General features: G+C 27.9%; 1 protein-coding gene across 1 annotated transcript in view; it reads left to right on the top strand.

Moving 5' to 3' along the window:
• LOC113368017 (excitatory amino acid transporter 1) overlaps positions 1-24,612 on the top strand; it is a 158,408-nt gene that overhangs the window by 11,925 nt on the left and 121,871 nt on the right.

The following is a 24,612-nucleotide window of genomic DNA, read 5'->3' as shown; positions in this document are numbered from 1 at the left end:
GACAATTAAGGTACTTTGCAGGGTACTTATGAGTATACGATTCTTTATAAGTAGATGTACAGACAAAAAATAAAGTTTGAGATATACGTTTGAAAATTGCTTATCGAATAAAATGAAAGTTGTTAATATAATGTTATGTAGTTCTATGTATCCAGTATCAAATCATATTTTAGTATAATGTTCCCCATATCATCTGTCTTATAAAACATTAAACTACCAGATAAGTCTGGTAAATCAATTTTATTTTTATCTTGTTAGTCTATTTGTTCTTTATCTAGTTAATACTTCTAACTAAATAGATAAAATTTATTTTTTAGTTGAGTTATAGAAAAGAGTAATATGTTGTAGTTTGAGAGTATAATTATTAATTTTAGTACTTGTCGATATAATATTCTAGTTATCATAAATTTCTTAACTGAGTGCACTTTTAAATTGCTCTATATAACTTTGTTTGATAGGTACCAGGCTGCTGGAGTGATCAATTTTATATTTTTTGATGATCGTTTAGTTGCATATTCCCAAAGTTAAATACCATACGTCCAAATTGGTTAGTGACTTTCCTATAATCCAAACCCTTTAACCTATATAGTAATTTTATTCTCTTGTCCATTTTTATATGAGTATTGCAGTTTAGTTTCTGGTCCAACTACATACCCAAATACAAGAACTTGACTAAGATTTTGTGCAATAAAAATTCCAGTTTTGCATCATGGACTTTTGTCCGATTCTGATTATCAATAATTGACTTTAATTAACTTGTTAATGATAAGTGATAGCTAAGCAAATGAGCAGTAAAACAAGACTATGGCTCCTGTCTCACATATACTGTGCGTAAATTAAATTTATGAAATAGTACTTTTAATTAAGTGTATTATATCTAAATTTACCTGTATACTTTGCCAACAACCTTTTACTCTATTGGCAGCTAATACTTCACTATTAAATTTATTTATAAAAGCACGTGTACTACTTGTTGCGCGCTCATGTGCTATGAACTCGAACAATTTGGACGTTTTCACAAGTCTACTATTATTGCCAGATGGTAGTGGATAATTTTATCGTAGAAACCTTGACCACAATTAAAAAATTAAGAATGATATTATAGATGACTACTATTATAACTGAATTATAGTTAATAAATAAAAATTGAAATTAAATAAAATTGGATGATCTTAACTGTAGGGAAAATACCAATCCGAAATAAAAATCCACTTGATGTTGCTGAAAATATTTTACCTTTTTATGTAAATTTAATTCAAAATTGTATGTAAAACGTTAACTACTGAATAGGTATTATAATGGTTTGTGAAAGTCATGAAGATGAAATTTAATTTTCATCTTATTAAGTTAAGACCTTTACATTTTGCCAATGTGAATCTAATTATATTTATTTGATTTTGTTGAGCTTTTATATAAAATAACAAGTAAAGTTAACGTATCACCATGCTTACCATGTCATTCAATATTTCATAAGACGTATACATGTGATAATAAATTATTTTTGGATGCTCTTGAATTATGCTTAAATTAAGCTCTATGCATGTTGTTTATTACTAAATCTGACATTGATTGCAAATATTATAGATTTCTAAATTGTCATCATAGTCTTACCATGACATCAATTTGTCAAATTCTATTAGAATTATAGACTATAAACAATTTCACAAGATATACAAAACTCCAAAAAATATTGCTAGGAGCATTGATCCAAGCCCAAATTTTATATTTTATGAAAATTTTAAGCAATTAATGCTTGTGATGCTCTCCTTTACATAGTAAAATATATTTTTTTTAAATTTGGCTCGTTTTTTATTATTCAGCCATTTGAATTTGGTAAGATAATTTACAAAAACTAGTGGTGCATGGCATCACTCTTAAGGCAAATTGCTGGTACTTCTCGTCCCAAAAATTCAATTTTTAATAAAACTTTTGAAAACTTTGAAAAAAAAATAGAGTTTTGAGAATTTAGAAAAAAATGACGATCTTTTAGGTATATTTTGATTTTGTTTGAAAAACTTTAGAACTTTTTTTTCGAAGCGATTGCATTGCGTAGCTGTTTTAGAGATGAAATATTGAATCTTACAAATAAACATTGGTACGAAACCCATAGAAATGTAAACAAAATTTATACTTATTATTAAAATCTGACAATTTTATGTGCATATGTCTAAAGATCATTTTTGACCGACTAATGGCATTTTTAGTACGTTTTTTATCGGATCCCTGAAACCGCTGGATTTGCCTTTCCAAAAATTTTATCAGTTCTTTTTTATGTCTATACGTTTTCTGAATCATTCAAATTGATTCATTCGCACTCTCGAAAACGTCGGCAAAAAATTGTATCCGCACATACATATATACTACAACACGCATACATATACACACACACATACAAACAATTTTTTCCTAATGTATGCCAAAATTTTCAGAAAACTCTGAAACGTAAAGATATGCAAAATTTTTCATATTCGCTTTTTTGCGATTACTTACCCTACTTGCGATTACTTTTTTGCTATAACTTACCGGAAAATGAAAAATTAAGTATTTTTGAAACACACAACAACAGCATTGTTAATACCAATTAACAAACATGTATCAGCAAATCAATATTCCACATTAGGAAAAGCAAAAATAAGCTTTCATGGGATTTACATTTGTTCTATATAGTGCCAAAATAATTAGGATACCAAAGAAATATATTCCTCTTATGACTAATATTAATATTGAACTAGTATCCTGCGTAACATTGAACATTTATTTAATTAGATATGCACCTACGCCGGTTTTAGGTTCAATTGAATCGTGTTTCAATTTAATATTTCAATCTCGATATAAATCATTTCCATCCGGCTTCAGACCGTTTCAGTTGATAAATGTGTTGATTAACTTCGATTTTGCTGAAAGATATTATCGAATCAGTTACTAGGTAGTAAATATGATGGCAACGACAAGTGGACACTTGTTGCGACAAATTTAGCCCAGACTTTTGGCGAAAGTCCATCATAACGTAAGAACTAATTTCAACTTAGGCTCAGGAATCCAGACGGCGGACAATCTCAATACGCGCTGTGTCAGCTATGTTGAATTCGATTAAATGATACACAAATAAAAATACGCTAAAATTAAAACAAACGAAAGAGAATTCGAAAAAATAGGACAAATCAATGTCTACCTCAAGAGCGAAAAATTTGAGAAAGAATTTTGCTCGCAAAAACAAAGTTTAGTGCATTCAGTAAACAGCATCAGCTAGTAAGAAAATAAACTCCGGTGTTTGAAAATATTCCTTTTTTCCTTTATATCCTTTTTTTAGTTAAATTACAATCTAGCGTCACGAAGAAATTTTCAGCAATTTTAATGATAAATATAATTAATTCTGTAATAAATAAAATTCTGAAAGGATACCCAGTATTTAGCTTGTTTGATTTTGATTATTTAAATTAAATTGTGCAGTCATATAATAAATGTAGCTATATATATATATATATATATATATATATATATATATATATATATATTAGGGTGGTCCTTAAAATGGTCATTTTCGAATTTCCTTGCTCCCAGGGGCTCAAATGGTTCCAATTAGATAAAAAACAATTCTCTGAAAGTTTTAGCTCTTAATATTAAGGTTTAGATAGAGCGCAATTCAATCAAAGTTTGTATGGAAAGAGCATGGAAAACATTTTGAAAAATTAAAAAAAATGTTTTAGGTATAACTTAGCGACAAATGAATGAGTTTTATTCATTCATTGGTTCGCTAAATTACATGTAAAAAACATTTTTAAAATTTTTGAAAATTTTTGCATGCTATTTCCATACAAAACTTTGATTGAATTGCGCTCTATCTAAACGTTAATATTAAGAGCTAAAACTTTCAGAGAATTATTTTTTATCTAATTGGAATCACTTGAGCCCCTGGGAGCAAGGAAATTCGAAAATGACCATTTTAAGGACCACCCATATATATATATATATATATATATATATATATATATATGTATAAATCATAAACGCTATACAATATATATATATATATATATATATAAAAATCATAAATTTATTGAAATTATTAACTTTCCGTAGGATAAGTTATTGTAATGGGCCGAAAATCGGAATTGAAAATTTTTACATTTCTCGACGTTTTGAAGGTTTCTGAACGTTTTGGCATACCTCAGAAAAAATGGATGTGTGTGTGTGTGTGTGTGTGTGTATGTATGTATGGATACAAATTTCCAGTCACGTTTTAGGGCGCACGGATCAATCGATTTGAATGGTTCAAAAAACATTCGATTCCTATTGATAGGGAAAAGAGCTGATTAGTTTTTGGCAAAGGCAGGTCCAGCCGTTTCGGAGATACGGAGCAAAGAGTGCAGAAAATAGAAATCGAATTTTTGAGAGAACGGAGTATCCGATTTGAATGATCTAAAAAACATTCTATTAGTAATGATTCGGAGAAGTGTTTATTAGTTTTTGGCAAAGGCAGGACCAGTCATTTTGAAGATACGGAGCTAAATATGTAAAAAATGGCAGTTTTTGAGAGAACTAAGCGTCCGATTTGAATCATTCAGCTTGTCTTAACAAAATAATTGATTTTGGAAAAAAAAATTTGTTTCATTTTTTTTTTTTTTTTTTTTTTTTAGTTTTTTGTATATTGAAAATATTTCAGATTTTATTTTTAATTCTGACTTTTAATTCTAATATACTTTACAAATAATTTCAACTCTTCCATTTCAACTCAATCCATTTTATATAATTCTTATAAATATTAGACAATGTTACAATATTTATAATAATCTATTTGAAAACATTCAGTATTCCTCGAACATTTCGTTACGGTACGGGAAGTTCCAGCAATTTGCCTTAAGGCACGATGCCATAATAGCCTCAAGAGAGAATTCCACTTACAGCTAGTTATGAAATAGATTTGATTAAAATAATAACAAAAGAGAATGGGTGAATGAATACCTGGTCCGTACGTAATTCCATATAAAAATTTTACTTATGTTCATATTATTTACAATCATAATATATTATCAAATCATAATAATAATAATCAGACTAGAATGTTTATGTTTACAGAAAGTATTTTTTTAGATCTATTATAATTATTATCAATTATATTATATGAAATAATAATCAATTATATTTAATTTATTAGTATATTTAACCGCTCGTAGGGTAAGTTATAGTAATCGCAAAAAAGACGAAAATGCAATCTTTAATTTTTCTTTACGTTTCAAAAGTTTCTGATCATTTTGGCATACCTTAGAAAAAATGGATGTATGTGTATGTGTGTGTGCGTGATTGTGTGTACTTATGTGCGGATACAATTTTTCGTCGACGAGAACAAGGATCAACTAATTTCAATAATTCAAAAAGCATTCGATTCCTATTGATAAGGAGACGTACTGATTAGTTTTTGGCAATGGCAGGTTTAGCCGTTCCGAAGATACGGGGCAAAAAGAGCCAAAAATGGTGAACAATTTTTAAGAGAATGGAGCATCCTATTTGAATGGTTCAAAAACATTTTGTTTGTATTGGCGAAATAAAGAACTGATGAACATTTTTGTGAGGCAGGTCTAGCGTTTTCGGAGATAAAAAAGTGGAAAAGGTATTTTTTTTTAAAAACTTTAATTTTTGATCTGAGGAGTTCCAGCAATTTGCACCACTAGTTGCTTACTTTGCTCCAAAAATAATAAAAAGTCAAAAAATTCAAATAAACTATGTAAAAACATGTCACAAATCGAAAGGACTTGTAAGAGACTTATGTTAAAATAACAACAACTGCCTTCCTAGCAGACAGATTGTAATGATAAAAAAATATTTTAGAGTTTTTATTCATTCGTAAGTATATTGAGATGCTGAATTATGATCGACTATATTAAATTTGCTAGAATATTTTAAAAAATAAGCAGGTTTTAGTCTTATAATAAGAACGTAGATCGGTAGTCAATGCTTCTGGCCACCTTGATATCAAGCAGTAGTAATATAAGATTTTTACTTAAGTATCAAGACTTAACATACAAAACAACTTGTAGCAGACTTAAGTTAAAAACACAAAACAATTACTGAACTCCCTCCTAGCAGACAGATTGTAATTAAAAAATAATATCTATCAGTAGTAATGAGATTTTTACTTAAGTATCAAGATTTTATATACTAATCAAGTACATATATAAAATCATGTCTCAATTCGAAAGGACTTGTAACAGACCTAAGTTAAAAAAAACAAAACAATTACTGAACTCCTTCCCAGCAAACAGATTGCAATAAAAAAAATTATTTTAAAGTTTTTTTTCATTCGATGATATATTGAAATGTTGAATCAATTATATTTAATTTGCTAGTATATTTTGAAAATTAAGCCGGTTTTAGTCAGTCTGGCCTGCTTGATATCAAGCAGTAGTAAAATGGGATTTTTACTTAAGTATCAAGATTTTACATACTTATCAAGCATGTATAATCATGTCTAAATTCATAAGGGCTAGGAACTCTTTGCTAGCAGTACATTTCTAAAAAAATCTAAAATTGTTATTTATTCGTTGACATATTGAGATGTTGAATCCTTCAAAACGTGCAAAATATAAATGCATCATTTTATTCCAAGTTGTCAATACTGAACGAGTTTCACTAAACAGATACAATATTGTAAGAGAAAATTATACTAAAACTGCCGTATTGAAACATTAAATGTTTTACGTCTTTTTCCTCATTATAATTTAAGTAATAAAATCAGCGCCAAACGTTTTGTACGTTGAGAAAATGAAAATGATATGAGTTTGAACTTGATATTACGATTATAAAAGCAAAACTGTGCTCGGAAATTTATTAATATCAATTTGCGTCTCTTTACGATCTCGGTCATGTTTGCACCAACGCACATTATGTGAAGTCGTTTTTGTCATATTACTTCAGTCAGTTTTATTTTCTTCTTCACACTACAAGTTGATATATAAAATTAATAACTGAAGGCTTGAATCAAGTCTTTAACAATGTAACTTCATGGTCAAATATGTGTTTTATAAAATTATGTATGTTTTATACATATTATTGTATCAAATGTCTAGACGGAAAATTTATTATAAATGAAATCAGTAAATATTTCGAAATATTTTTTGTATGCATCAAAATGTTTGCAGACATTAACTAATCAATAAACTAATTAGCTTTGGTCTAACAATTATAAAATTTGATTTATCTAAATCAGTCTCGAAAATGGTTGGTATTGGAATTTTGCCTTGAGGCAAGTTACATGAACTTCCCGATATGTGTAAATAATCTACTTAATCAATAAAAAATAAATTAATTTATGAGTGATTATAAGTATTCCGAGTGGCTTTATTACACATATTTGAAAACGAACGAACACGTTAACTCGAAGTGTTTTCTAAAAGCAAATTTTCATAAACCAACAATGTTTATAATGAACTGGTTTCCGTATGGCTTTAATGGTTTAGTATGTTCATTAAGACCAAGTACTCTATTGTTATACCAAGTAAATTGTCTAATTTTAATTTTAACAAACTTCAAAAAACTACTCATTTTCTCAAACTTGAATCAATTTTTAAAATTAGACTTCTTGTCGTAAGGTCGTAATATTTCAGTAAGTTCTATAAGGCCATGATATATATTGCCAAAAAATAAAAATCGATTTAAATTTTTTTCAACGGTTAATTACAAGAGAACAGCTCGGTAGATTTACATCTAAAACTAATCAGTATCATTCCCAACTAGTATCTTTCGAACACTTTTTGATTTTTTAAAATCGATTCGGTAGTATGAGCTTAAATGTGGACGAAAAGTTTAAGAATTTCTTTCCAAATTACAAAGAAATGGATCAATACAAAGAAAGCCGATCATGGTTCTCGATGAACAATCTAAAAAATCATAAGCCAACGAAAAATTATTTATGAAAATTTATTAAAATTTGGTATAATTGGTACAATTTTAAAAGGTGCTAATCTTGTTTCTTAATGATGTCATTTTCATATATCGGAAATCTGCCTTTTTATTTTGTCTTAAATGTAACTCTACTTTAATATAAGTGGTATAATTAAATTGCTAAAAATAACGATGTTAATCAACGCAAATCAATTAAGTTATCAAAGATATTCTACAAGTGAATTATATCTTCCACTTATACTAATGTAAAGTCATGTTTAAACCAAATAAAAACTAGTTGTAAGTAACATTTTGACTTAACGCAAAGTCACGATTATAAACATAAATTAATTTATTAAATGTTACATTTTTACCGCATTTATTACTAAGTGCACTTGAATATTTGATTTAAACTTTAAGTGGATGAGTATGCTGGATATACAAATACATAGTTCAACAGTCGTGGAAATCTAAAAATGCAAACAATATTCAAACTAGATTTGAAAGATTTTTTTTCTGTTGGCTGTCAATAAGCTGTTGGGCTGAAACTTCTCTTTAAATCGTATTTTTCGATGGTAACCCAATGGTTAAGCCATTCATATTTGAAGATTTTATTATAAGAATTTACCTAATAGAGTTGACTTTCTTTATTACTACATCAATGCCAGGTGAGGGCTATTTCTCTTGGAAACATATTGGCATATTGCTATCTATATTTTTAAGTGAAACTTGTTATCTATGTTTCTAATTGACGAGCGAGCTCTAATAAAATTTTATATCAAGTAAATTTTACAAATACTAATCAGAATCACCATGATTATAAAATACCATCCGAGATTCTTGAACTTTCAAAATTTATTGACGATTATTTGCTCAAGCATCAAAAAAATAAATTGGAATAAAATGAACAATGAGATAACTAGACCAATAATCAAGCTTAACTAATAAACTATCATCAAGATTTGCCGAATTTCAAAAAAAAAAAAAAAAAAACATCAGCGAAAAGCAAAACTTAGGTTCACATAGCATTATACATAATTTTTAAATTTAAGTCTCAAAAGATTTTAGAATGACCATCAAAAAGAAAACTAGTGGGGTGTATGGCATCGTATACTGAATGTTTTCAAATAGATTATTATAAATATTGTAACATTGCCTAATATTTATAAGAATTATATAAACTAAATTGCAAATTTAAAATAATTTGTTTAAGTTATATTAGAACTTTAGTCAAAATAAAAATAAAATCTGAATTATTTTCGATATACAAAAAAACTAAAAAAGAAAAAAAGAAAAAGAAAAAAAATTTATACAAAGTTTTTTTTTACAAAATCAATTTTGTTAAGACAAGCAGAAAGTTCTTTGAACCACTTAAATCGGACGCTTAGTTCTCTCAAAAACTGCCATTTTTTACATATTTAGCTCCGTATCTTCGAAATGGCTGGGCCTGCCTTTGCCAAAAACTAAGAAACACTTCTCCCGATCATAACTAATTGAATGTTTTTTAGATCATTCAAATCGGATACTCCATTCTCTCAAAAGGTCGATTTCTATTTTCTGCACTCTTTGCTCCGTATCTCCGAAACGGCTAGACCTGCCTTCGCCAAAAACTAATCAGCTCTTTTTCCTATCAATAGGAATCGAATGTTTTTTGAACCATTCAAATCGGTTGATCCGTGCGCCCGAAGACGTGACTGGAAATTTGTATCCATACATACATACACACACACACACATCCATTTTTTCTAAGGTATGCCAAAACGTTCAGAAACCTTCAAAACGTCGAAAAATGTAAAAAAATTTAATTTCGATTTTCGGCCCATTACAATAACTTACCCTACGGGAAGTTAAAAATATAAAGTCAGCGACGACCAGTTTTTATCCAAAACATAAATTTCTTCAGAAAGTTTACAATTATTTCGTTAAAAGTGAAGATATCTTAAAACTAAATGTTCTTAACTCTGCTCAAAATTATTTTTCATTTTTATAAAATAAAAAATGTTTTTCTAATGATTTTGCACTAATTGCAATTTACTAATATACTCTAGTGAGAACGATTTATTATGTACTTATTTATAATAAAAAAATTATATTATTGAAAAAAGTTTTTGTTCGGACGTATTTTCGTTTTATCATATTATTCCAAGAAAGTGACAATTTTCATGGCATTGAGCTTTTACACGGGTTGGTTGCTACCCCTGATATAGCGGTAGCGGAGAGTTTGATGGGAATAATTGTTCACTTCAAAAAGAAAAGTCCGTAACATATTTAATAAATAATAAATATAAATATATCTTCTTTCATTATAACTTAGAGACAAATCAGTGATTGTAATAAGAACTGCAGCAAACACAGAATATAGAAACAAATCAGTATTTAATACAGTCCACTGCTACAAGGGTTAGATCTTAGATCATAACCCAACAACCTGAGTTAATCGAAGGGGAGTTAAAATAAATTCTATAACTACGTGGCGGTATACAGTTTTAAAGAATATTATTGTCATATTATATTCAAGGAAGTACTTAATAACTAGCTTACACGATCTGGATTCATAAACTCTAATAAATGTTGCCAAAAATTAAATTATCAGTGCCAAAAGTTGTAAAATACTTGACAGTATTCCAATAACCAATTTGATATAAGATTATTAATCACTACGTCCAAGAAATTGAAAAAACGTACAATTTAAATTCTATGTTGAACAGCTATTTCTTTCAATACAAAATAAAGATATATTTGTTTTCTTTGAAAAAACAGTACACTTCAGTGATTTACTTGTCATTTTATGACCAAATAATAAAATGTAATCATGTTCGTTTTAGAATCATTCATAAAAAATATTTTCCGGGTGTTTCTGAAAAGGGCTGCACATCAAAATGGTTATATGATATTTTCTTCTCGAGTGAGCAGTTTTAATAAAATTCTATATCGTTTCAATCGTTATATCCTTCACGGTGCATTAAACTTAAATATCATTAATATTTTTTCTCAGCTTTTTTTTCATAACATCCGAACAAGTCTTGCGAAATATGATTTAACCCAAATAAGACCAATTAGCAGAAGCGATGTAATGGACATATTGTTATTTACGTTGTATTGTTATTAGTTAGACATCTAGAGACAATTTTTTGGAAATATAAAAAAATTATAAAAAAAATTATTAATTTATACAAAACTAGTCTACACTCATTACCTACATTGCAATTTGCATAATATATAATATTGAGATACAAAATGTAGATTATGAAAAACCTTGATGAGAGATATATTTGGATTATTGTTTACAAGATGATTTCATATATATATATATATATATATATATATATATATATATATATTTTAATTTTAGTTACAATCTGTCACCCTTAAGTAATTGTTTTGACTCTGATTTCATATATAATTGGAGCAAAAATCTCCAATATTATATACTGGAACGAAGATCTTATTGTAATAGTTTTTTTTATATGTTTAGTAGTTTTCTTAATATGCACTGATTCTATTTCTACGGAATAAAATTTGATAGTTCAAATCAACCGAATGAAATAAAAATAATTCCATAACAATTGTGTATTATTACACAATCATTTTGCGGAAAAGGTGCGATGTTACAACTTACCCCGTGTTTGGAAAAGTGTAATATCTACCGGGGCAGGTAGTAACTATAAAAAACGACAATAGCACTTCTGATAATTCATTCTTTACTTGTTTTTCACAAACTATTTTTTTTCTAAGTAATGCTCATCATAAATTAAGGAAAATAGTGCCAATAAAAGATATAGTAAAATAGATTAATGTTACGTAGGGAGGGTCTATGTCATAGGTGGGGAACCTGCGGCCTCGAGGCCGCATGCGGCCTCCGGGAGGTTCTTGTGCGGCCCCTTGCCGTCTAGTACAAAATAGCAGAGTTACTGTCAAACAACTATTGTACAAAAATCCCACCAAAAACAGTCATATTGTAACATAACATCAGATTACTACCCTGGAACACAGACTCTTAGGCAGATACGAAATAGGGATGTAATATATTATATTAATATTATTTAATATAAGCAATATTTTCGATTTCGCAAGACATCGCCTATTATATGATTCAAGAAGTATTATTAAAAAATTAACAGTGCAAAAGAATCGTTAGCACCCGGGTTGAAAATTTTTATGCGTATCCGTAGTAAAATGATAAAAATGTATACTTCTCGCAACTTTGGCTTTGGCGGAGATTGGAGCAACCAGATTTAACCTAGATATATTGGCAATTTTATGAGACCATAGTTATAAAATGACACAAAACTATACCTTTTTTCATAAAATACAAAAATATATTTTTAAAAATTGCTGTTGAAAAAACATGTGTCCGTATTTATTTGCACATAATATATAGACTTTATTTATAATTAAATCTTGAAACTAGTTGGTATTGGTATTTTTCCTTGAAGCAAGTTACATAAACTTCCCGATTTGTGTAAATAATCGACTTAATCCATGATAGATAAATTAATTTATGAGTAGTTAAAAGTATTCGAAGTGGATTTATTACACATTATTCAAAATCAAACACGTCAACCCGGTCGGCGTATTTTTTAAAAGCAAATTTTCAACGATCAATAATTTTTATAATTGAGCCAGTTTTTTGTGGGAATTTAATTGTTCAGTATGTTCATTAAGACCAAAAACTCTACCGTTATACCAAGTAAATCGTCTAACTTTAATTTTAACAAATGTCGAAAGAACTACTCATTTTCTCAAAATTTAATGAATTTTTAAAATTAAATTCTTTGACGTAAGGCCGTAATATTTCAGTAAGTTCTATGAGACCATGATATATATCGCCAAAAAAGTTCCATGAACATCGGCTTAAATTTTTTTTCAACAGTTTATTACAAGAAAACGGCCCGGTAGATTTTCACCTAAAACTAATCAGCATCATTCCCTACTAATATCTTTCGAATAGTTTTTGATTTTTTAAAATCGATTCGGTAGTATGAGCTTATGTGTGGACGAAAAGTTTAACACTTTTTTCCAAATTACAAAGAAACGGCTCAGCCGATCGTCGCACAAAACTGACAAACAATAGTCCTCATCGAGATACATCGAATGGCTTTTAAATTTTTGAAATCAGTCCAGCCGCTTTTGAGAAAACGTCGATATACGGAAAAAAATCTGTTCACACACACAAACATACTTTTTCCAAATTAGGTCTCATTCGATTCAGAATGTCTTGAAACGTCGAGCAAACATAAAATTAGCGAATCGGATTTTTCGATGAAGACATAAACTTCTCCTTCGGGAAGTTAATAAATATAGAGTAAGGTATTTAAAATGAGAACAACTCAAATGCAAAATATAAATTAACAATACATTTTGTGCATAATAAATACATATTTTAATTAAAATATTTCTTTCACGTTCATTATTGTTAGTTTAACATTATCAAATAATACGCTTATTTTCATGGCTAAACATTATTATTCTCTAAATGGAGTAGGTACATCATTTATTAATAATATTTTTTAAATTATATTCTTAAATGTCTGTCAATAGAGTCTAGGTATATTTCTTTTGGAAAGAGGTAACGTTGCGTTTAATGCATTAATCCTACTTTTTGTTATAACAACCGTTGTCATGAATGACAACAAGCAGGAATATTCATACCGAAAGTTTACAAATGAATTTAATCAAAAGACTTTAATATCATTTTTATATAAAAAATGAATGTTTAAATGAAATTAAAACGAACTAAAATATTTATAATTTAATTTATATAATATTTAAAATTTTAAAGTAATTTATTTACTTTTTTCTATATAATGCAATAAATTGTTAAAACTATAAAAAAAAACTATAATAATTTCACAAAAGTCACTTTTTTAGGTCAATCAGCTTATGCGGCCTCTTTTATTGCTGCCTAATTTAAGTGTGGCCTCTAACGGCAAAAAGGTTCCCCACCTCTGGTCTATGTTATGTAGCGTTTCTCATACAAAATGGTACTAAATACTGTCAAAATGTGGCGAGCATAGCTATTAATCATAAATATATATGGTTAATTTGAAATTAAATAGAATTCGATTTGTTAAGTAGAATTTGAATAAAAATTAGGAGTAAGAATAGAAATTACAGAATTCGAATAGCCGAGTTGTAATAAGAGTAGGAAGAAAAAAATTAGAACTACCTGAGATTAAAGTAAAAATCAAAGAAGTTAAATAGAATTAGGAATTTGAAATGAAATAGTAAAAATTGAAGAGAAAAAATAAAGAAATCAAAATTGAAAAAAATAATTGTAACAAAATTAAAAAAGAAAAAGAAATAAGAATAAAAATATAGAATATATAAGATTGAATATATATATAAAATAATATAGAATAAAAATAAACTAGCTGTAAGTGGAATTCTGTCTGAGGCATTATGGCATCGTGCCTTAAGGCAAATTGCTGGAACTTCCGCACCGTAACGAAATGTTCGAGGAATACTGAATGTTTTCAAATAGATTATTATAAATATTGTAACATTGTGTAATATTTATAAGAGTTATATAAACCGAATTGCAGAGTTGAAATTATTTCTAAAGTATATTAGAAACTATAGTCAGAATTAAAATAAAATCTGAAATATTTCGATGTACAAAATACTAAAAAAAAAAAAAAAAAAAAAAAAAAAAAGAAAGAAATCCAAATCAATTATTTTGTTAAGACAAGCAGAAAGTTCTTTGAATCACTTAAATCGGACGCTTAGTTCTCTCAAAAACTGCCATTTTTTACATATTTAGCTCCGTATCTTCGAAATGGCTGGGCCTGCCTTTGCCAAAAACTAATAAACCTTCTCCCAATCATTACTATTGAATGTTTTTTAGATCATTCAAATCGGATACTCCGTTCGCTCAAAAATTCGATTTCTATTTTCTGCACTTTTTGCTCCGTATCTCCGAAACGGCTGGACCTGCCTTTGCCAAAAACTAATCAGCTCTTTTCCCAATCAATAGGAATCGAATGTTTTTGAACCATTCAAATCGGTTGATCCGTGCGCCCTAAACGTGACTGAAATTGTATCCACACATACATACACACACACACACACACACACACACACACACACACACACACATCCATTTTTTCTGAGGTATGCTAAAACGTTCAGAAACCTTCAAAACGTCGAGAAATGTAAAAATTTTCAATTCCGATTTCGGCCCATTACAATAACTTACCCTACGGGAAGTTAATAAAATAAAACCTACATAGGTGGCTAAATGCTTAGAGTAAGCAAAGCCAAATAAGATTAAAAAAAAAAAAAAAAAAAAAAAAAAACTGTCGAATACCATGTGGTTGCCGCTGTCAGGCATTTTAGATAGAAAACCTAACCAACAAAACGCATAAATGTCAAAAAACAATGGTATCATAACTGCATAGTTGTGATGTAGTCTAATAACATATGTATGAAGTTGCATTTTATATATAAAACGTCTTATAGCAAAGCAAATTCATAGCATTTTGACAGTATTTAGCACACATGAACCGTATACAGTAAAGTCCCCCGATAAGACGATTTTCAAAGAACCGCTCTAAAAGCGCGTCTTAAACGAGAAAGTTGATATAGATTATATGGACAATTGGTTTTAAAGTGCAAGCGTATTAAGCATGATTGTCTTAATAGGGTTCTGCTAAAATTATACATAATTTCATCAAACTTTGGTTTAAGTAAGACAATTTTTAAATGTTCTCGCACTATTTTCCCTAACTTTACCACATTTTTCTGCTTTAAGCAAAGTGCTGAATGATACAAGATTTGAAGTTGAAAAGCCCACAAGTTGGTCTTACTTTTTTATTTTCTATTTGTTACAAAATCAGCTATTAATTAACCAATAAAGTAAAATTTTATCAAGTGTTGAAAAATAAAAAAGATTATAAAAAAATCAAAAATAATACAGGTACACAAAATAAAAAAAGTTATTTGTATTAGGTGAGTGAAATATGTTTTCCAATAAAGTTGCTACCTCTGAACACGAATCTGAAGTCTAAATTGTAGGTCGAATGGCAAAAAAAAAAAATATATATATATATATATATATATATATATATATATATATAAAGGCAAGATCTCTGATGTAGTAATTCTTCTGCATAACAATCAAAATCTTTCCTGGCACTTTTCACCTTAAGTGACTATTGAGTTTTACTTAAATGATTTATTGAGTTTTTTTTTGTATAATTCAGCAGTAATTTGCAAACATATTTCTGCTGTTCACTGATCCGGGACAATCTGCAACCATATTTGCGATTTGAATATCTCAAAAACTGTTTGATCCAAATATTTATAAATATTTATTTAAACATTATTACTAACACAGATTTATATTTTGATATTGAAATTGTACATATATATATATATATATATATTCTGGTATGTTTCAAATTACCATCCAGCTCTCTCATTATATATTTTCACTGTTGATCAGACTTATTCGAGGCCATGATGTCTGGACAGCCGGCCGTTGTCCCAAATCAATTTATCAACGCAATTGTCTCAACAACTTATAAATCATATAATAAAAATTTAAATTGGAGTGTTTTACCCATCACGATATATAATTGTTATAATTATTAACGCATTTCGTAAACAAAGTTCGTGCTTAATATGAAATAATCAAGCTGAATCCGCAACTAATTGGAGTTTGAGATTGATATATTATTAGGTTATCAAATATCTCCCTTCCGCTTTTTTGCGGATTTTTTATAATACAAAAAGGCGGAAGGGAGATATTTGACAACCTAATATATATTATGAATATATGTTTGAGGGTTAAAATCGTATGCAACTAGTCGGTATTGGTATTTTGCCTTGAGGCAAGTTTCATGAACTTCCCGATATGTGTAAATAATCGACTTAATCAATAAAAAATATAATCAATTTATGAGTGATTAAAAGTATTCTGAGTGGATTTTTTACACATAATTGAAAACAAACGAACACGTTAACTCGGAGTATTTTCTAAAAGCAAATTTTCAAAAATCTATCATTTTTAAAATTGAACCAGTTTCTGTGGGACCTTAATTTAGTATGTTCATTAAGACTAAGTACTTTATCGTTGTACCAAATAAATCGTCTAATTTTAATTTTAACAAACCACAAAAAAACTTCTAATTTTTTCAAACTTTGATGAATTTGTAAAATTAAACTACATGTCGTAAGTCCGTAATATTTCAGTAAGTTCTATAATACCATGATATATATCGCCAAAAAAGGTTCCATAAAAATCGGCTTAAATTTTTTTCAACAACGAATTACAAGAAAACGGCTCGGTAGATCTTTCACCTAAAACTACTCAGTATTATTCCCAACTAATATCTTTCGAACAGTTTTTGATTTTTGAAAATCGGTTCGGTAGGATGAGCTTAAATGTGGGCGAAAATTTAACACTTTTATCCAAATTACAAAGAAACGGCTCGGCAGATCGTCGCACAAAAGTGACAAACGATAGTCCTTATTGAGATACATCAAATGGCTTTTAAATTTCTGAAATCGGTTCAGGCGTTTTTGAGCAAACGTCGATGAGAGGTCTCATTTTGACAAATGCCAAAAAACGATACAAATTGAAAACTTTGACTAATTTTTAAAATTAAACGACTTGTCTTATGGTAGACTATGGTACCTACCGTCGAAAAAAAAAATTTAACACTTTATCACAAGAAAACGGCCCGGCCGATCTCTACCAAAAACTAATCAGGTCGATTCCCAACCAATATTTTTCGAACGGTTTTTGATTTTTTAAAATCAAGTCAGAATTGCGGGCTAAAACGTGGATGAAAATTTTTTCACTATTCTGCTATTTATGAAGAAACGGTCCGGCCGATCGTCGCCGAATTGATAAACGCTAGTCCTCAACGAGATACATAGAATGGCTTTAAATTTTTGAAATCGGTCCAGCCGTTTTTGAGAAAACGGTGTTTTACGGCAAAATATCTGTTCACATACATACACACACACACACTTTTCCAAATTTGGTCTCATTCGATTCAGGATGGCTTGAAATGTCATGAAAACATAAGATAAGCGAACCGGATTTTTTTATGAAAACAAACTTCTTCGGGAAGTTAGAAACTGTAAAACACAATAATGAATTTTCCTCTACAAATTTCTAATATAAGCTTCTCATTAGAATAATGTTGGAAGTAGGAAATTTAAATTTACATTACAAATATCTTGTTACGTTACATTAATAAATATTCTTTCTGACAAATTATCGATTTGTTGGAATTTTTGCTGAAATTACTGAATGGAAACCTTTGGGGGCTTTCATTAATCACGTGAGGTTTTTGGGGGGAGAGAGGGTTTGACAAAAAATCACGAAATATCACTTGGGGGAGGGAGGGGTATAGTAAGATATCACGTGTATTTATTTTTTAACTATTTTTTTAAAAAAAGTTCGAACATTTTCAAAAACAAACAAAAATTTTACAGTTTTTTCACGTAACTAAAAATACACTTTATGTTGGTGGGGGAGGGGGGGTGTTAATTTTGAATATCACCAAGAGAGAGGAGAGTCCAAAAATCGTTAAAAACTCGCTCACGTGATTAATGGACGCCCCCTTTTTTGTATTCTAGAAGAAAGTATTACAATCAAGATTATAAAAAGAATAATAGTGCAAATAATTTTTTTCAAAAAGCGACTATAAGTATGGTAACCGAAACGCATTTGTTCACTAGTTATATATTCATCTCGAATTTCCATAAATGCGAGTTTTGAGTTAATTGAACAGCAATTTATATACGACATAATACTATTATTATCAAGGATTATGTAGGCTTTTGACGCCATGAATAAACATCGATGTTGCAAACATTAGAGATTATAATCCGACACGGTACAGTTGATATAACTAATTATCAGTCACATCTATTATAATTAAAATTAGGAACATGTAAACGAAAGGCGATTATAATAATTTGATCTTCATGATTAATTAATTTCAACAAGATATATGTATATTATATAGATACACAATATATTTCAACTTTTAGGTTAATAAAGCTAGGTTTAACAATACTAGGTTAAGGTTTAGTAAAAAGTGTTTGATAATGTACTTACATAAATTGAGATAGTTTTTTATATAATTTTCCATATTAACTGATGAATTACTTTACACACTTTTATCACTTTGTAATATTTATTTAACACAAAATGCACTTGTAACATTTTCAACACCTAATGATATGAACATAATTACCAAATTACAATAATAAAACATGAGGAGATCCTCAACGAAGTGTCAAAATTGACACATAGTTGGCGCCATGTAAATGGCAACCCTTTTCGAGCGGGAAATTCAAATTTTCAATTAGTGGTATACAAAAAATGTTAGCAGGAATTCCATTGTCAATAATATTAATAAATTAAAGAAAAACGTTGATATTAGACAAATATAAATAATATTAGAAAATAACTAATTCAATTCGAATTATTTTGAAATGATTAAAATTTATTGTTTTATTTGCATTAATTATTATTTGAAAAATGGATACATAATTTATAACAATATAACAATTGTATTACTAAAAACAATTAATGAAATAAAAATCTATAAAAAATAAAATAAATTTTCAAAATAATTTGTTTATATATTGCAACTTAATATCAGTTAATATTTGAAAAATTATTGATTATATTGATAACTAAATTAGTAAAAATAATAAACAAATCTAAAAATCTATAATATAAATAAATCACGTTATGCAAGTTGCAACCCTTCTAGAGTGGAAAATTCAAATTGTCAATTAGTGGTATACAAAAATGTTACCAAAAATTTAATATTCACACAATAAAATTATTAAATTAATAAAAACATCGAACAAATTTAAATATGATAATAGAAAATAACAAATCAAATTCCATTGATTGAATATGAATAATTTTATTGAAATATATCTTGTTATTTGCATTAATTATTATTTGAAAAATGAAAACACAATTTATATTAATAATGAATAAAAAAAATAATATAAAGCAACTAATCTATTTTGAATTAAATGAGTTAAATTAAATGTGTAAAATATGTTTTATTTGGTTTGCAACTTGATATTGATATTAAATAATATTTGGAAAATTCCATTATCAATAATAACACTAAATCAATATAAGCATTAAACAAATTTAAATTATAATAGAAAATAACCAATCCATTTCGAATTAATTTGAAATTATTAATATATATCGTTTTAATTGCACTAATTATTACATGAAAAGTTAATATACAATTTTATATTAATAATAAATAGAATAAAAAATAATAGAAAGCAACTTATCCATTTTGAATTTAATTGTAAATGTGTAAAATATATTTCATTCTGTTTGCAACTTGATATTAATATTATTACTTATAAATAATATTTAGAAAATTAATAGGTTATATATATTAATAATTTAGTTAAAAAAATAATAAGAAAATAAATATTCATTAACAAGAAAATAACTAATCCATTCTGAGATAATTTGACATGGTTAAATTATGTTTTATATAGTTTGCATTGATACTAATTATTGTTCAAAATATTAATGAAGTATTTAAATTGATAATTAAATTATTGAAAATAATTTGTACAAGTTTAAAAATCTATAGTACAAAAAATATCTAGTTCATTCAGAATTAATGTGAATCTATTGAAATATGTTCAATTTTGTTTACAATTCGATATTAATTATTAATATGATAAATTAATACACTATTTAAATTATTACTCAAATTAATAAAATCAATAAACAAATTCAAAACTTACTAATAATAATAATAAATAACTAATCAATATTAACTTAACAATTTTAGATTTGTGAAGTATAATTTATTTTGTTTGCAACTTGATATTAATTATTTTTTTGCAATTTAATATACTATTAAATTAATATTAAATATAACTAATAACTAAAATTATAAGATCTTTAAATGAATTTAAATAATAATAATACAAGAAAATAACTAATAAATTTCAAAATAATTTGAAATTGTTGAAATGTGTTTTATTTTGTTTGCAACTTGATATTAATTGATATTTGGTAAAATAATGAACTATTTTCATTAATAATTAAATTAATAAAAATTTTAAATAAATTCGAAAAATAATAATGTGATACTGCTGAAATAAGTTTTGGTGTTACTTAATATTTGAAAAAATATTACACTATTTTTATTTAATTAAAATTAATTGAAACAGTATGTTTTATTTTGATCGCAACTTGATATTAATTAATATTTGTTAAATTAATACTATTTATATTAATATGTATATAATTATTAAAATTTTAAAAGGTATTTGAAAAATAATAACAAAAAATAACTAATTGATTTCAAATTAATTTAAAATTGTTTAAATAAGTTTAATTTGCTTGAAACCTGATATTAATTGATATTTGTAAAAGTAAAATACTATTTATATTAATAAAGAAATAAAAGTTGAATATATAAAATATTAAAATATTCCAATGGAAATAAGTGAAAATTATTGTCAAAATAAGCAAAGAGGTCAAATGTTTTTTTCATGATATTTGAAATCGTTTATTTGTTGTTGTTTTCAAAATAACTTATTGTTGTGACTAATTTTTTGTACATTCGTATAAGATAAAAATTAATTTCGAAATTACTATAATTTATTGAGTGATACCTAATATTATATCCTATATATTGTTTGTATAAGAATTACCATGAAGATAATACTCTAAGAAATTATTTTTATGGAAAATTCAATGACTTGCAGCACTATGGATGCATTTATCATCCAAGTCAATCATGCAATATAAATATATAGTTATATTCATATATATATATATATATATATATATACATATATGTATATATGATTATGAAAATATGGTTAGGAGTATGGTATATATAATTATGAATATGGTTAATTACTGTGTTCATTTGAATTAAATATAAAACCATACAAAAGTTCCAAACAAAATAAAAAGAATATAAACGAATATAGTAATAACGACCAATAAAATTTTAAACCGTTCAGATCATTCAGATATTCCAAAATTTTGCATTTAGAAAGCATCTAGTGCAGTTTGTGCTTTTTCTTTTAGAATGTGTTGAATAGATGAAGCATATCTATCAAACCCTCTTTTACTTTTGTATTCTAGTAACACTTGGATCATTTTCAACAATTTTTTTCATAATTTCAATCATAGTAGTCAATAGTTTCAATCATTATTTTTGAACCCTCATTGAATGTTCTTTCTGATCTTCTTGAAATTAATACTTTCAATATTTCAATTAGCTCAGTCAATAGCTTCAAATTATATCTAAAAAACCGCTGCTGTTTCTTGAATTATATAGTCGACATCTTCCATATTAACACTTATCTAAACTGGATTTTTTTGCTGATTCCACTATTTCTTCCCCAATTTCATGCATATTTTAAAATATCCCTGTGCAAACACAAAGGATCGGTGATAATGTTTGAACATATTAATATAATATTATAATAATTGATTAGTATTTATATATATTTCACATTAATCAATTCAAATCTCTTATTTTTTGCAGTACCTGTGTCCGAATATAAAATAACCTCCGAATTATCAAACACTACAAATGTGTTGGGGTTGGTGATGTTCAGCGTTATCCTAGGAACATGTATAGGAAAAATGGGTCCCGCCGGAAAACCTCTGCAAGATGTTTTCGTGGCAATGGATGAAGCTATGATGATATTACCGGATGGGTGATATGGTGAATATGAACACTTTGTTTTATTTGACTAATCTAACTGTTCTGGCTAAAGTGAATTAACTTGTTAAGCAAATGAGGTCAGCATTGGAAGTGACCGATACGTACCTACTCATTGTAGTATGTTTTCTCAGAATAATTTTTTCAACATGAAAATTACTTTTAAATTTATAATTTTTATTTTAATATGTTTATGTAATATATTACATTACATAAAATTACATATATTACATTACATATATTACCAGTCAATGTAGCGTTTTGGGTCTGAATTTTTTTACTGTGCTCCAATTTGCATAAAATTTTGGAATTAGGTTCATCTTACCCTCAAGTTCAAAAGTGAAAACAATTCGGACTCCACCACCAACCCATGGGGGAATGACACCCCTTCTCAGTTGGTAAGATGAAAATAATTCCAAAATTTCATGCAAATCGGAGCACAGTAAAAAAATTCAGAGGTTAAACACTCCTCTCCGTTTACTGCACTGCACTATATGCCATATGAAGAAAAACGTTCAATAATAACTTGTTTATAAATAACTTAAGCATAAATTCAAAGTGTACGATCCAAATTAAAAATTTACTACCATCACCAATCTTTCGTGATGAACCTTATAGATGTCTTACAGTCAATAGGTGTTTTATAGTTTTATTTATATTTAGGCTATCACCTATCGGTGTGTGTTTCCTGGTAGCTGCCAAAATCCTAGAAATCGAAAGTTTCGAAGAAATGGTTGGACAATTAGGATGGTACTTTATGACAGTACTTATAGGATTATTTGTTCATGGTTTTGGTACGATCGCCGTCATTTTCTTCTTAACGACGAGGTCGCTACCTTACAAACATGTGGCAGCTATGGGTCAAGTGCTGGCGACTGCCTTTGGTACTGGATCAAGGTAATAATATATAAACTTCCACAATAAATTGCCTAAAGTAGAAATTCTGTAGTAGTTTTTATTGAAGGTTGTCCATATCATAATATAATACGAGACGTATTTAAAAAAAGTGCTTTAATAGCTTTGTATTTGATGATGTCTGTTGTATATTGAATGTTCACAACGTGAAACAAACGACTAGCACTATATCGAATGCTATGATTCAGGTTCCTAATCAAGAGTTATCAGAAATAGTGTATAAGTAGCCACTAAAAGAAAGCATCTTTTACAGAATTATATGCTTTTTTATATTACCATAAAAGTACCTGTACTCTGCTCGGACGTATTTTCGTGGACTTTTCTCGTAGGGGTAGCAACCATCCTGTGTGAAAGCTCAATGCCATGAAGATTGTCACTTTCATGGAAAATATAATAAAACGAAAATACGTCCGAACAACTCAAAACATTTTATGGCTCTAAACAAATTTATTTCCAAATTCGTGCCCTCAATCCAATTATTGACATTAACTAATAGATATAAGAAGTTAGTTCTTTAATTATAACATATTTAATTTCCAGTTCAGCAACTATGCCCATTACCATTGGCTGGTTGGATCATCGTGGTATCGACCCCCGTGTTACCAGATTTGTGATTCCTGTCGGAGCAACTATTAACATGGATGGTACAGCTTTATATGAAGCCGTGGCTGCTATATTTATTGCGCAAATGAGAATGGTTCCACTCACCTTCGGAAAAATCGTAGCTGTATGGTGAGTAAACAAATATTTCTCTTCCTAAACTATTTTAGATAAAGCTATAATGAGGTATCTATTATAGTGTGACGGCGACAGCTGCCAGTATTGGTGCTGCCGGTATTCCTCAGGCAGGTCTCATTACTATGGTTATGGTATTGGATACAGTTGGCCTCCCAGCTGAAGATGTCAGTATAATCTTTGCTGTAGATTGGCTGCTGTAAGTATAGCAACAAGATATCAGGATTTTATATACACATATTTTAGAGCATAGACGTCATATATAGTTTCCTCTCATGATAAATTTTATATTAATGATAATGATTAAAATTTTTCTTTTATATTTTAAAATTTCGTTTTAAGCCGTAGACATCATATAGATCCTTGATATAATAAA

The sequence above is a fragment of the Ctenocephalides felis genome, unplaced genomic scaffold (genome assembly GCF_003426905.1).
Source record: "Ctenocephalides felis isolate EL2017-DRISC unplaced genomic scaffold, ASM342690v1 CF-g0.4_SCAFFOLD_01170, whole genome shotgun sequence".
Lineage (NCBI taxonomy): Eukaryota > Metazoa > Arthropoda > Insecta > Siphonaptera > Pulicidae > Ctenocephalides > Ctenocephalides felis.
The sequence above is the reverse complement of the archived record's forward strand: the minus strand, read 5'-3'. Positions and strand labels throughout refer to the sequence as shown.